Source organism: Podarcis liolepis (assembly GCF_965112155.1).
Source record: "Podarcis liolepis genome assembly, chromosome: 5".
NCBI lineage: Eukaryota > Metazoa > Chordata > Lepidosauria > Squamata > Lacertidae > Podarcis > Podarcis liolepis.
In genome coordinates this window covers 31,113,201-31,127,830 of record NC_139556.1, presented here as the reverse complement: position 1 = coordinate 31,127,830, position 14,630 = coordinate 31,113,201, and the positions used below count along the sequence as shown (strand labels likewise).

The window sequence follows — 14,630 nt, the reverse complement described above, 5'->3', positions numbered from 1 at the left end:
TATACTTTCTGGAATCCAGGAAGCTTGTGTCATTGTCTCATCAGCTTGCAATTTTTTTAAAATTAAAAGTCATGAAATGCATCAACTTTTCAGTGTGTTTCTCTTAATATAAACATTTTTTGCAAGAAATGTTCATAATGTAGTACATTTTGTATGTCATTTTCACTAATATTTTTATTTATTTTTCCACTATGTTTTCCACTAATACGTCTACTTTTATGCACATTTTGGGGGGCTGGAGAACTACACTTCTAAATTCGTGGTTCTCTGAAGTTTGTGATATAGTTCTCCAATTCCCCTCCCCAAGAGTACAACAACACAGGATATCTGTGTTCTGTTTTTGCATGGTGAGAAATGTGAATATGTTTGCATTAAAATACAAAGCTAGGCAGATTTCTCCCCATCCCTTGATCCAGACCCCTCAGTTTAAAATTATGCCGGGGGGGGGGGATGAGGCATTTTTGAAAACCATAATTCAGGATGTTTTCACAATTTATGTTCCTGCATCTATAGGGTTGTAGCCAATGCTGTACCAGCACAGATCCACTGGTGGAAGAGGACTTCCATATCCTCTCCTCTCCTCTCCTCTCCTTACCTATTTTGTTTAAAACATTCAGCTCTGTACTTGAGTAGCATAATCTATTTTCATCTAAACTATTGTATGTTTAATACAACCTCTGTGTGCTCTATGTAATGGGATAGTTCCAACACCTTCAGTTCACTCCTGAAAACCTGCTATCAAATTCTGTTTTGTTAGTCTCACCAAAGCCTTCTACTCACCATTGGATCCATTTCAAGATTGCATGGGAATTCCTAATTACCTCTTAGAAAACAGCCAACAGTTGCAGAACTGAACCAGTTGTATTGCATCAACACAGTCATGAGATGCCTCTCCCTTTATAATACAGTGAGCCATCACAAGTAATTTACTTACACAATTGTGACCTGAGGCTCTTGGCCAAATAAAGAAATAAACAAAAAGAGGTGGAACCTGCAGCCCTCCGCCTTGCTTACTGGGCTCTGGGGAGGAGGTACAAGGGAAGCAAGGTAGGAGGCAAGGCCCACTTGGACAGATAGGGATGGTCATACAGGAGCAGCAATTCCAGAGGCTCTTGGCTTTATGCAATTTTGTCTTTGCATGTGGACCCCCAGAACTGGACCCTCACATAAGTGGTGAGCCCACTGTACTTCAGCTGACAAATTATCCTAAACTTTTTATTACAGTGGTACCTCAGGTTACATATGCTTCAGGTTACAGACTCCGCTAACCCAGAAATAGTACCTCGGGTTAAGAACTTTGCTTCAGAATGAGAACAGAAATTGTGCGGTGGGAGGCCCCATTAGCTAAAGTGGTGCTTCAGGTTAAGAACAGTTTCAGGTTAAGAACGGACCTCCAGAACGAATTAAGTTCTTAACTCGAGGTACCACTGTACTTACATTGTTGTCCTGTCCTTCCTCGAGGGAGGTCAAAGCAGCATATACTGTACCTCCATTTCATCCTCTACAGTGGGAATAAGAAACATTTGGCCCTTTCGATTGGCTGAACTACAACCCCCTTCAGGCCCAGCAATTATGGCCAACGGTCAGGGATGATGGGAGTTGTACTTCAACAACTTCTGGAGAGCCTGGGTTTTCGCACACCTGCTCTACAGGTTAGCAACAGTGACTAGTCTAGGGGCACTCTGAGTGAGCCGTCATAGCTGGGTGGGCAATTGAACACGAGACTTCCCAACCCAATATTCTATCTACTCTATCACATTAGCTGTCTTGTATACAACTCACATAGTATATCTCCAACTTTCCTCTACATACCTGTGCTAAGAGAACCTAGTGAGCTACAGGTGTTTAGCCTCTTCATATTTCTCTGCAATTAAAAACACAGGTGAGGAGGTGAAATAATTCTGTCTCTGCAATAGTTTGTCTTGGTGAAATTTATTCATGTTAAGCTTCTTTAAATGGCACAAGTTTACACTAGTTAAAAAGTTGACAGGGCCAATTGCAATTTCATGCACACCTTCAGGAGTCCCATAGCTTGTTTTACGGGTATTCAGATATATATTTTTAAACAAAGCACCATGGCACTGACATTTTTAACATCTGCATTATGACAGACAAGTTCAACAGGTGAAGCTTTCTCTTGATCACTGAAAGGCTATGCAATGAAAAGTGTTAAAGGTAGAGAAACCATTTCAAAATAAGTAGGCAACCACCATCAGTGGAGCTTACACCTTCAAAGCTGGGTCAGTAGTCAAATAGTTGAAAAAGTGGAGAAGATCACTAAGGGGGTGGGATTGGGCAGATGCCATTGATCATGCAAAGGTATGGAAAGCTGTATCTGTTCAATTTTTTTCTACAAAACAACCATTAAAAGCTCAGGAGCCCCAACCTCCTGTACACCTCGTTGTCTTACTACCTATGGAGAAAAGATAAAGCTCGCTTCCAGAGCTGCATAAATTACAGTTTTAGCCATTATACAACTGAGCAGCTAACTTACATTTCTCCCACCTGTGTGTTCTGTAAAAATTGATTTTTTCAGGTGACAAGTTTATTAATAAGCCTTGAGCATTTTAAGATTTTGTTGTCATCCTAACTATTTATTCTGTGTCTCCTTTGTATTTGTCTTTTTTGCTTTCTGCTACCTTAGTGTCTTTTAATTTCTCTTCTTTCAAAACCATAATTTATTAGTACTGTATTATTTTATTTTCAAATGTGTGCATTATTTTTTAAGCATTTATATCCTATGTTTCTATGCAAAATCCATTTTTTTGGGATGAGTTATGTCTGTATCATTTTACCTATTGAGATCAAGTACATTCAGGACTCAATCCTATGTATACTTACTTAGGAATAAATCCCATTGAACTCAGTGGGGCTTACTTTTGTGTAGGATGGGTAATATTGCCTCTCCTACCTTTTTTAATCGTGTATTGTCATACTTTCCCTCTTTTTCTTTCTTTCTTTGTCTTATGTCACTGTTTAGATTATAAGCATTCATACATTAAACACCGGCATTTATACAGCACTAATTGCATATGTATTTAACAAATAGTTAGGTTTCATAATCATTCAAGGAAGTATTGGTGAGGACAGATGGCATTTTGTCAGTCAAATTCTTCTTTTTTGGAAGAAACTAATTTCATATGGTGGTTATTGAAGGGGAGGGGGAGATAAGGCCACTCAATTGTATTTGTTACACAGAGAATCAATGGATGGCATGACCCTAAACTTCAGTGTAGACGGCAAGATCGCCACACAGTTCTGCAGCCAATGATATTGACCCCACCACCGTACTAGCAGCTGTTTGTACCTTCCCCCATCCTCCCATTCACCCTAATGCACAGGGGCCAAATAACCCCATTGTGAGCTCCAGAGAGGGTCCGCCCTGCCTCAGTCATTTTGCAGGATCCTGTGAGCTTACTTATGATGTTGGGGATGCCAGGAATAGGAAACCTGACTTCAATTGCAGTAATAAAACAACCAAAAAAGCACCCCCGGTGAACAATGAAGATGATACTAACCAGTGAAATATCATGCAAAACAAAATTGAGAGATATTATAGCATAAATCTCTTAAATCCTCATGGAGTTTCTACAGATGCACAGAGGTTATACAGTGGTGCCCCGCAAGAAGAATGCCTCGCAAGACAAAAAACTCGCTAGACGAAAGGTTTTTCCGTTCGCGATTTGCCTCGCAAGACGAATTTCCCCTATGGGCTTGCTTCGCAAGACGAAAACGTCTCGCGACTTTTTTTCTTTGACTAAAAACAAAGACATGTTTTGTTTATAAAGTTAATTTATTTTCCCTTAAATTTTCGAACTGCTCTTTACAGTATGTGTGACTTTAAAGAGCAGTTAATAAACTGTTGTTGTACCAAATTTGGCTTTGTTTGGACTTTTTTTGACCATAGGAACGCATTAATTGATTTTCAATGCATTCCTATGGGATTTCGTGCTTCGCAAGACGAAAAATTCGTTAGACAACAAAAATTGCGGAACGAATTAATTTCGTCTTGCGGGGCACCACTGTAGCTGCATAGGCAATCATCCAAGCCTTCCCCCATCACTTTATCTTCCTGCCAGGAAATCATCTACTTAGAGTCAGGTTGCTGTTGAAGGGACAGGAGCTGTTCATTTTTAGTTGTGGTTTTATATCTGATGCACAGCATAAGATGGTATCCATTCTGCTCTTCTTGTGTAGCATGCCTTAGAATTGTTCTACGAAAGGCAGGATAGAAACTGAATAATTTGTTCATTTATTATTTGGTGGTGGTGGTGCAACCCTAGGGTGTACATGTTTCAAGAGTTCTAAATTGACTCATAGTATTTTTATTCCTGTACACTCTTGAAATGCTGTTTGCAAACTTAGCACAGGGCAGAGGGCAGGGGGCAGGCAAAAGTATATTACCTATGCTAGGGGTTGCTAACCTTTTTTGGGCCAAGGGCTACATGTCCAAGCAGACACAGGCAAAGTGTAAATGCGTGGAGGCCATTTTTTTCTTAAGGACAAATTTGGGGTACGGGGTCTGGGGGGGGGGGTCTGACAAAAATCTTTCAGCACCAGGTAATTACATCCAGGGACATATGGAAGTGGTTATTAAAATAAATATTTCATTAAAAAAATAGAATGGAGAAATTTGGGCCGTCTTGGGAGACCAAAAAACAAAATAAAAAACATATTGTGTCATCACAATGTTACAGTAGCATGCTTATTAGAGCAGTCAGTAAAACTTTTAATGAAAAAATGGAAACATTGCAGGGGGCGGGGGTCTTAAAAGTCCACACACAGAAACTTTTGGCATCATTACATCTGGCCACAGGTTGCGGGTTAGCCCCCACCAGCCTCAGGAATCATGGTTTTCTCCTGTTCTTCAGTTGTCATGAGCCTCAGTGCCCTGACTCCTAATTGGTTGTTGGATTGTAGAGAAGGGGCTATCAGCAGCTCCACTGGTGGCAAACTTTACTGCCACACTACTGTGAACCTGTTCCAGGAATGCATATTATTCACTCTTTCCTATGTGGAAATGGGGCCTGCTGTTGTTAAGAGGCAATATAAATTCCCAGTAGACGTGGGAGCCATGGAGATGGGTAGCAGGACTTGGTGGCAGGAAACCATTACATGAATACAAACACAGTTATGGGTATATCACTGGATTAAAATGTAGCTATTAGGTAGGTAGGGCAGTTTCTCCTTGAGACCTGGAAAGGAGTAATCAAATGATTTCTGAGCATGTACTAACAGGGCCCCTGAGTTTGCTGGTCTGGTCATATGAATGCTGCTATGTGGGCACAAAAGATGGACATTGACTCAAAATGCATCTCATTATTTGTGATGAATGCAGCAAGAGTTTCAGGATAAGGTTTCCTGACTCCCAATTTAAATAAGAATTATGAGCCATGTAAATTAATATGACAAGCTTGTTGTTTGGGGTGAACTTCATCAGCGTCCCTCCACCTTCATTGCAAATAAATCTCATGTGCTGTGCAGAGTATAATGGTTTGTTGAAATGAACTACTGGATTTATAATTTAAGTTCTAGGGACATTTTTAAAATAAGCCAATGGCAAAAAGACTGTGCTCCAAAGAAAAATAACAAGAATTCTTGTTAATTTGCCAAAAGTGAATATAATGGTGTGCATTTCTTCCTAACCTGTATGAAATTGAGCACATAAATTATACAGAACATTTCAGTTGACCCAGAATATGTCACTTGTAATGAATAGTGATGGGTAAGCAAGCTGTACGTATATGCCAAATACTTCAGCCCAAAATGTTTAGGTATCTGTGCTTCTTCACTAATTTGGGGCAGAATAAATAGATACCCAAACTTATGTTTATACAACATGATGCTGAGGGAACCAGTATCCCTGACAACACATTTTGTGCCAAATAACTGGTATGCTAGGCTTAGGCATGAGATGGGCACCAACACAAGAGATAGAATGAACTTTTAAAACTAAGGTTGTTGGCTAATTAGCAAGATACTATACACTAAGGTAATACGGATACTTACGGTCTTAAAGGTGCTTGTTGATAGGTTCTTAAGACTCAAGAGACCCTGTTGGCTGTAAATATTCAGTCCTATCTTTCTCTGGTCTATTCTCTTCCTTATCAACTCCCCTTTCCCTCCTATCCTCCAACTGACTCCTCCACTGCCTCTCCACTCAACTGACAGTTAACTCCCAACTGACTGGAACCTCCAGCCAATCAAGAGTCCTCTGTCATCCAGACCAATCAGACGGCATTTACCTGATTCAGGCCACACCTGATAAGTTCTCAAAGTGATGACCTCTCTCTCCTCTCAGAACCCGCCACTTAGCAACTACTACTAAACGGGCTTGAAACTTTTGTTAATAGTACAAGGCCTTGAACTTTGTCACAGATTTTTTTGTTTGTTCCAAACATAAACAGGCATATATGACCACAGTCCGCTGTATTTTCCCTAAATTTCAAGGACATTTAGGCAGTTTCTTAGAGTCATGCTCACTTTGTTATTTCATGCTTGTTATGCTCTGAACAGTTCACAAGAAAGCGTAATAAAAAACCCAACCATCAGTGTCCAAAATATCCACATAAAAGACAGTTCAAATGAACGTAATAATCAAAAAATTAAATAGGCATAAAAATAACTTATTAAAAGTGCATTACCGGCAATAGCAAGGTAAAACACCCTCTGGCCTGCATGCTAACAACAGAGTTAAAGCCCTGAAGAGGGAGATAGCACTAGACCTCAGCTCCAGTTGTTATAAGGAACAGAGTGAGACACCCTCTACTGGTAACAAGCCGCAGATAGCAAAGCTCGTTCTTCTGGTGATGGTATTGAAAGAACAAGCAGTTTTTCATAATCTGATTGGCCAGAGGTCAAGCAGGTCATTGATTAGGTACTTGCTTTCATGTATAAATTTAAAATTAGTCTCCTAGAGATTGACCCACATAAAGCAAATCACAGTATGATAGTTTATCATATAAATCAGAGAGCTGTACACAAGACCAAGAAGGCACACAAGATAATTTCCTCCACACAGTGGAGGAAATCAAGCTCAGTATTAGCATTTGTAGCTGTTGGCCATATCAACCTGTGTCTTAAGGACATCTTCAATTTCCTAATTGCTCTCTAGTAACTTTTAATCAGCTGTGTATAATTTCCTAAATCACCTTTTGTGAAATACACCCTTAAAAAAGTATAAACATGCTGTATGACTGTTTATTTTTATATAAAAGGGTAAAGTTATACTATAACTCTTCATTGCACAAACCATCTCACAAATTTATTTGAACTGTGTTGTTATCATTTCAATTGGCTGGCAGAGGCACCACCAGGGAATTCCTGCTTTGCAGATGACAGTAATTGGAACTCTATGGGTTTCTAGCCTCTTCTATCTCAAATTGGAAAATAATTACAACTCATTGATTAGCTATCCTAACCAAATAAAAAGTATCAAGTAAAATACCATAAGCTGATTCCCTCTTTGAAGTATCTAAATAGGTATTTGTGGCAATTTATTATTAAACTTGTTGTCCATGGATTAATAGAATGACACTATAAAATGTAAATGCTGCTGATCTTGCTCTCATAAATTAAATATATTGGGCACAATTTGGAGAAAGTTAGACATGTCTAAATTCATTGAAACTAATGGGACCTATCTTTTGGAAGCTGGGTCATACATGCAGCACAATGAAGTAGGAACATGATCATGAAAAGGATTTCAGTACTTCAGATCAGTGGCGTAGCGTGGGTTGTCAGCACCCGGGGCAAGGCAAGTAATTTGCGCCCCCTAACCAGTGGATTTGCACCCCTAACCCTAACCCCCAGATGTTGCGCCCGGTGTGGCCGGCCCCCCCTGCACCCCCCACGCTACGCCACTGCTTTCACCCCTCGAGCTGTTGGTAGAGCCGGGACTAAGAGGCCATCCAAACACCCCAAATCCCATTCACCCACGCAGGACGACGAGCCAGAGTGGGCCCCTCCACCTATAAACTCCCCTCCTAGTGATCTGCAGCGAAGAGGCTTGTAAACCCTTCAATGGAGTCCCGAAACCCCTCAATGAAACATCAGGATTTCTCAAAGAACCATCGCTGACCAATGGGCATCGTCCAAGGTGAGAGGCAGCCAATCCGAAGTCAGGAAGCAGCAGCCCCGTGTCTGGAGCGCGCGATCCGCCAGGAGAGCGCAATAAACCGAGAGCAGAAAGAGGGGAAGAAGCGCGCTGCAAAATGTAGCAACAGCGGATACAATGCATCCTCCTGTTTCCTTGTTTCTTGCAAGACAGAAACAGAGGGCGATCCAGGGCTCCCCTCCCTCCCCCCTCCCTCAAGCAAAAGGTCCTTTGCCCTTAGGGGGAATCCAGCTTCGCCCCAGGAGGCAGCCCATATCCCAGACAGTAATCCGGATCCTGCCAGAGGAGAAGCGCAGGAAAGCCTCGCGACTGGGAGGAGGCCGGCCTCCGGCGCGGGTGGGGGGGCCCCGTCGGGGCGGGTGGGCGGTCTTGGCGCGCAGGCACTAGAGCGCCGCCAATGGCGCGTTTGGCGGGCTGCGCGCATCCAGACAGCGACCCGAGTCTGGGCGGCGTGGCGCTTGGTGCCGGAGCCTCCGCCCGCAGCGCCCCGTCGGGAGACCCAGCCTCGAGCCGGCTGTCGGACGCGGTTGAAGCAGCCAGGGCGGCATGGCAGGCGGCGGCGGCTCCTCGGCGACTCCACGCGGCCAGCCCAGCGCGCTGGCCGAGCCCCGCAGGCGAACGCTGCCCGTCGGTGAGGAGGGGCTGCCTGGCGCGCCCTCCGTGGCCCTGACGGCGGGGACCGCGGCGAGCGCTGAGAGCCGCTGCCAGCTACAGCCTGCGCCCAAGGCTCTTTGGCGATTCCGGAGGCAGCGAGCGTGCCCCCCCAGAAGTTGCGCCCGGTGCGGCTGGCACCCCTGGCACCCCCCACGCTACGCCACTGCTTCAGATACGAGGATGCCACTTTTGAATGCACCACTACATTTAAAAAATCCCAGCAAATGGAAACACAACAGGGTGACTTGTTCCAGCTCACATGCTCTTTCTGACTATTTAGGAGTTTTTTGAGGTGGTGTGAGAAAAGGCAGGCTGTGTTTAAAAAGGGAAAACATTAAAAGGTTTGATTTCGCACCCAGGGGCGTAGGAGGGGGGGCGGTGGGGATGGTCCGCCCCAGGTGTCATCCCTGAGGGGGGGTGACAAAATCCCCCTGGGCGGATTGCCGTCGCGCCAATCGCTCCCCTGTGGGTGGATTGCCCCACCCCATGGGCAGATCGCCCCACCCCTGGGTGCATGGCATGTGTGCCACTCTGGGTGCCTGAGCAGCTAGCTCCACCGCTGTTTGCACCTCCATTCTGAAGGGGCACAGTGAATTTTACCATTCCTTTTTGTTACATGTAAGGTAAAGGTAAAAGACGCCTGGACACTTAAGCCCGGTTGAATTTGACTATGAGGTTGCAGTGCTCATCTCCACTTTCAGGCCAAGGGAGCTGGCATTTGTCTGCAGACAGCTTTCTTGGTCATGTGGCCAGCATGACTAAGCCACTTCTGCCTCAACGGAAGATTGTGATGGAAGCCAGAGCGCACAGAAATGCCATTTACGTTCCCGCTGCAGCAGTATGTATTTATCTACTCATGGTAGTATGGTTTCGAACTGCTAAGTTGGCTGGAGCTGGGACAAAGTGACAGGAGCTCACCCCATTGCACGGATTCAAACTGCTGACCTTACGATCAGCAAGTTCAAGAGGTTCAGCGGTTTAGACTATAGCACCACCCGCATCCAACTAGTTACATGTATAGACCAGATCTCATGCTGTGTTTAAAATGAAGGAAATATCAGCTGGTGCAAAATGCAATAGCCAGGGTCTGCTTTATTCTAGCATAAAAGCTTGGTAGTATTCATTCTGCACTGAACACAGCCCCTCCTCGGCCATCTCTGTCTTCCCATGCCACACCACTCACTGGCTTTGCTTTGCACCTGGCTTGAGTATTTTTTGCCTGGCTGGAGTGTGTCCTTGAACTTTGACAATGATTCCTGCTTGCCTGGATGGAGACTAGAGGGGAAGTGTGTGTGTGTCTGTGAATTCTCCTTCTGAACAAATATTAATATTGCTCTGCCTAGTTTTGCCTCTGGCCCTGTCCCACACTGACCAGTGCCCCTCAGAAGGTTCTTCAGAAGCAAATGTGGACCTTGGACTGATAAGATTTCCTGCCCTTGGTCTATATGAACACTTTGCATTTTTGAAAAAGTAGAAGCAGCAACCACAAAATATGCACAATGGAGCTTTCATTCCAGAAGATGTGGAATGGATTTAGCATTTCTAAAAGAAGGAACATACAGTGTGGGAGACTCACTCATTAGCATCCCTTTCATAAGCAGGCATCCTTCCTGTTGTACTGGAACTATGATAACTCATATCCGTAGCACAATTGCGCTGCATGCAGTATGGATCATAAGGACCCAATGCAGAGCTAATCCCCGAAAGACAGCCCATTTAAACAGAATGGGGAAAGGCATGGATGCAGTGGACAGCAAAAATTAAAGGGGTATGTGCGATAAACTTGTATAGGGCAATAGGAGCCAAAAGGGGAATTCAAAATAACAGATGTAAGTAAAACAAAGTGGTGGGGCCTCTAAATCAAGACTCAACAACTTGTGGCCAGTCAAACCATACGGAGCTCATCTGAGTATATCTATTTGTGGCAGAAGAGGTGAATGATAACTCCAATCCCCTGCCCCTTCCTGTTTTTGCAGTCCTAGGAAAGCAGCTGAACCAAAAAGTTAGTTGTTGTTTTTTTGATACCCCCCACCCCCATTGGCCACAACTGTTTTAATATGAGTAACAGGAGTTTGAAGCTGAAGAAGAAAGTGAAGAGGAAGTGCAGAAAGTTGGAGAGAAGAATAAATGAGCTGCTTTTGCTATCGTTTTGGTATCCTGGTGTAATAAGCTATACAGATCTTTCACCATAGCTAGGGCCGTTTATTATAAATGAGTTACTGGTGTGAACATGTATAGTTCCAAGCCAGTAGAACTGTATTGACACTGAGAAGAATGACAGAAAGCTAACTACTTAATTATAGTCCAGAGTACATCCAATAACTTCCCACGTAAATTCTGTCCTGTCAAATGTGCCCAGCAAGCTGCGACATTAATTAACATTGCAAAAATGGCTAGTTGGGAAAAGTGATGCCGAGTAATCATAGCACCTCTACATGCACCAAACTTAGCAGGCGTGTGGAACTTCTCATTCACTTTTATGATTTCAGCCACTTTTGGAATGTTCCTTGGATGCAGCCAAGGTGATAAATTAAGCGATAAAACCTTGGTCAACCCTACTGAGAGAGAAATGAATACAGAGTTAAAATATCACAGCTCCACAGATGGCAAATGCACAACCTTCTGAACTGCGGAGGAAAATACTTCCAGGCACTGAACTACTAGTGCTTGGTTAATGCTTTTGGATTCTTTTAAGTAGCAAAGTCTCCATTGGTGGTAAAATACCACATTTCTGTCGATTTGATAACCATGTCTTAAAAGCTGGACAGCCAACAAATGGACTGGTTTTCCCATGTTACTATAAACTTTATATTGATCACCTGATACTCCAAAATGGTTCGTAATGACAACACTGTTGCCACACTTTATGTTTTATTATGTAGCAGCACAGAAATGCTTAGTGGTAATTTTAATTAACAAGTCATAGCTCAAAAAGCTGGTACTTCACTGAAGATATATGATGTACATGTGCCTTTTAAAATCTGTGGCAACTAGGGATGCAATTAATATCAATGATTTTCATTTCCTGAAGAGAAAACAATGCATTCAATGTATCAAGATAGGCATCTAATACATGACAAATTTCTGAACAGTTCTCATGGATCTGCTGGGGTGTGTGTGTGATATTCCCCATAATACAGAGTATGTACAGAGTATGTGTGATTTTGGCTTTAGAGGGTTGAGCCAATCACTAGTTTTGTGCAGCAGAAATAGTCACCAGTTATTTTCATTTGCCATTATGTTTTCATCATATAAATAGGTCATAACTGGCAGGTTTGGTGGAGATTGGAGGGAAGGAGAAAGATGGAGGAGACAATGATAAACATCAGAGTGGTGAAGAGAGGGGTACTTAGAGCAACCTTTCATGGCTCCCCAGCTCAAGTGGATTTGGGCTAGGATCCTTTTCATAAATGGATCTTGATGGCCCCTTTCCAACAAAGACTGAGGGGGCTGGAGACTCTTCAGCCCCCTAAAGTTGGCATGCCTGGTATAAATTTCTCCCCCATCCCTAGTCTGGTGCAGTAGGAGCCTGGGTGGGTAGCAGGATTTATGGCACCCTGGCAGGCTGCAGTGTAGAGCATCACTAGTGGCTCAGTGTGGTGGGGACTCAAAGCAGTGGTTGGTGGAGGTGCTTGTTCCAGCAGTTCAGTGGCAATTCAGGAAGGTGTCCAGGGTACCTAGTGGCAACAGAGGCTTAAGCAAGCCATGGGGACAGGGGACACTGTACCCTGTCCCTCCCAATCTGCCACCTGAGGCAAGAGGCACACAGTATGACCAGCCCTGGCAACACTAACTTGTCCCCTGACAAAATGGAGTGGCTCATCTGGGGATGATGAGGTAAAGGACTTCCCAACCTACAGCATGTCAGGCAATATGCTAACCTCAGCCAGGCTGCCAGAACACTTAGTCTGAAAGTATTCAGAGAAGGTGGCTGAATCACAGGGGTCCCTGGGGCCATTAGAACTGAATTTTCCTTCAGGAATAACAATACATGATGAGAAGACTGGATGTGATGTCATGTTTTCATAAGAGTTCTCTTCTTGATGTAGAGTATATTACCCCTTAGAAGCTTTTGCAAGCATTTGTGTGAGTTGTTGTTTAGTCGTTTAGTCGTGTCTGACTCTTCGTGACCCCATGGACCAGAGCACGCCAGGCACTCATGGTTATTTCCTCTGAGTGACACAATAGAGAACTGGAGCATTTTGGGGTCACAAAAGTGTTTTCTGAAATAATTGCTTAAAAGTTGGAAGATTCAGCTCAGATTTCTAAAGATGCCCTTCATCTCTGTGTTAAAGCACTCTTGAATCAGCCCTGCCAGATTCTGCCAATGCAGAAGGAAGAGAAGGGGGGGAAATGAGACAAAATCTATGTTATCAAGAGAATTGAGCAGATGTCCCTGGACCTCCAAGGCACTTAGCTAGAACCTAGAGAGGGAGAGATATATGGTGTCACAACCATTCAAATACTCCCAAAGCAACAAGCCATTTACTGCAAGCTTCTGTGAAAGCCAAATAAATAAATCACAATGAAATAGAACCACAAAGCTTTTTCCAGCTAGGAAATAAGCATTTGGTAAGTATGAGGTATTGTTTTTCAGTGCACCTGCCATGAACATGATCTTTGCAAAAATCAGGTTACATGTTCAGGGTTTTTTTGTAAGCCATGTAATTTTAATTTTTACTGAATGGAGTCATTCTAAACACAGAACCACTGATCCAGGGAGCCATGTGTAGGCTCAGCTATACACGTACAGGGGACTTGTCAATTTTTTATTCCAGTTGTAACCCTTGTACAGTTTGGATGTTGCACCGGACTGGGGGGGGGGTCCCCTGATCCCCATGAGTGGCTTCCACGGCTGCTGTGAGGAGAGGGAGTTACACAATCTCATTGCCTAAACAGAAGACCCATCATAATTATGGAATAATCCTAATGAGTATTTGATCATTACTACAGTGAAGAAAAATGTATGTATATCCTACCCTTCCTTCTGAAGGAGCCCAGACAACATAGGAAGCTGTGAAGCCATTGGCCCATCTAACTCATTATTGTCTACCTTGACTGGCAGTGGCTCTCTAGGTTTCAGACATGGGACATTTCCACTCCAGCCAGGAGATGCTAGGTGCCCTTCTGTTCCTAGCCAATGGCCTGCGTGCATTGTTTGGACTTCATGCATCTGCTGCAGAATATAACTGATTTTTCAAGGATAAGCATTCTGCATTAACCAGTATTTCAATTATGTTCACTGTATAAGAGCAATAGCTTTTTCTCATGACACTCAGAAAAAGCATAAACCAGAAATTTGAAGTTAAATAGTACTTGCAAAAGGAACACTTTGATGCCCTAAAGGATATCTGTCTCTACAAATGCTGATGAAGGAGCACTGCTAACTGTTACTGTCGGGAAGGTCACTTTCTTGGAACTTCCTCCAAGCAACTGTAGGAAAGAGATGATCGATGGTGCTAAATCTCCACTTCTCTCTCGCTCACATTCACACATGAATTGCAAACAAACACAAGCCAAGTCTGATCTGTCAGACATTTGATTAATTGGGAGGATTTTCAAGAAATGTCCAAAGATCTTATACAAGGGTTGTCATCTCCTTTACAAGTGGTACAAAACCAGCCCAAGTTCATAACTTGTCACTATCCCATGGATAATTTTTTAAAAAAAATATTTGCAGCTTCCTATATACCAATTATGACTTATAAAAGGGAATTAAAATCCACAATGTTTAGGTTTATTCACGAAACACTTTCTACGTTATACTACATCCCTCATTACAAAGTGAGATGGCTACTGCTGAAGTCTGGATGTTCATCATGGCTGAGGTGCAAAAGCATGCTTCTGGGGGGAAGTTTGG

The 14,630-nt window shown here is 43.3% G+C and overlaps 1 protein-coding gene across 15 annotated transcripts in view; it reads right to left on the bottom strand.

The window, feature by feature from the left end:
• LOC310706620 (uncharacterized protein) overlaps nt 1–14,630 on the bottom strand; it is a 447,399-nt gene that overhangs the window by 225,122 nt on the left and 207,647 nt on the right. The window contains exons 1-2 of one of the 15 annotated variants that reach the window (XR_014525949.1): nt 6,010–6,137; nt 1,813–1,864 (exon numbers count right to left, since the gene is read on the bottom strand). The exons of 13 other annotated variants lie outside the window; for them this stretch is intronic. The gene's annotated coding sequence lies outside the window, so the exon portion shown is untranslated. Of the gene's footprint in view, nt 1–1,812; nt 1,865–6,009; nt 6,138–14,630 lie in introns of those variants that run through there. One more of the 15 variants, XM_083502963.1, reaches the window with a different exon arrangement.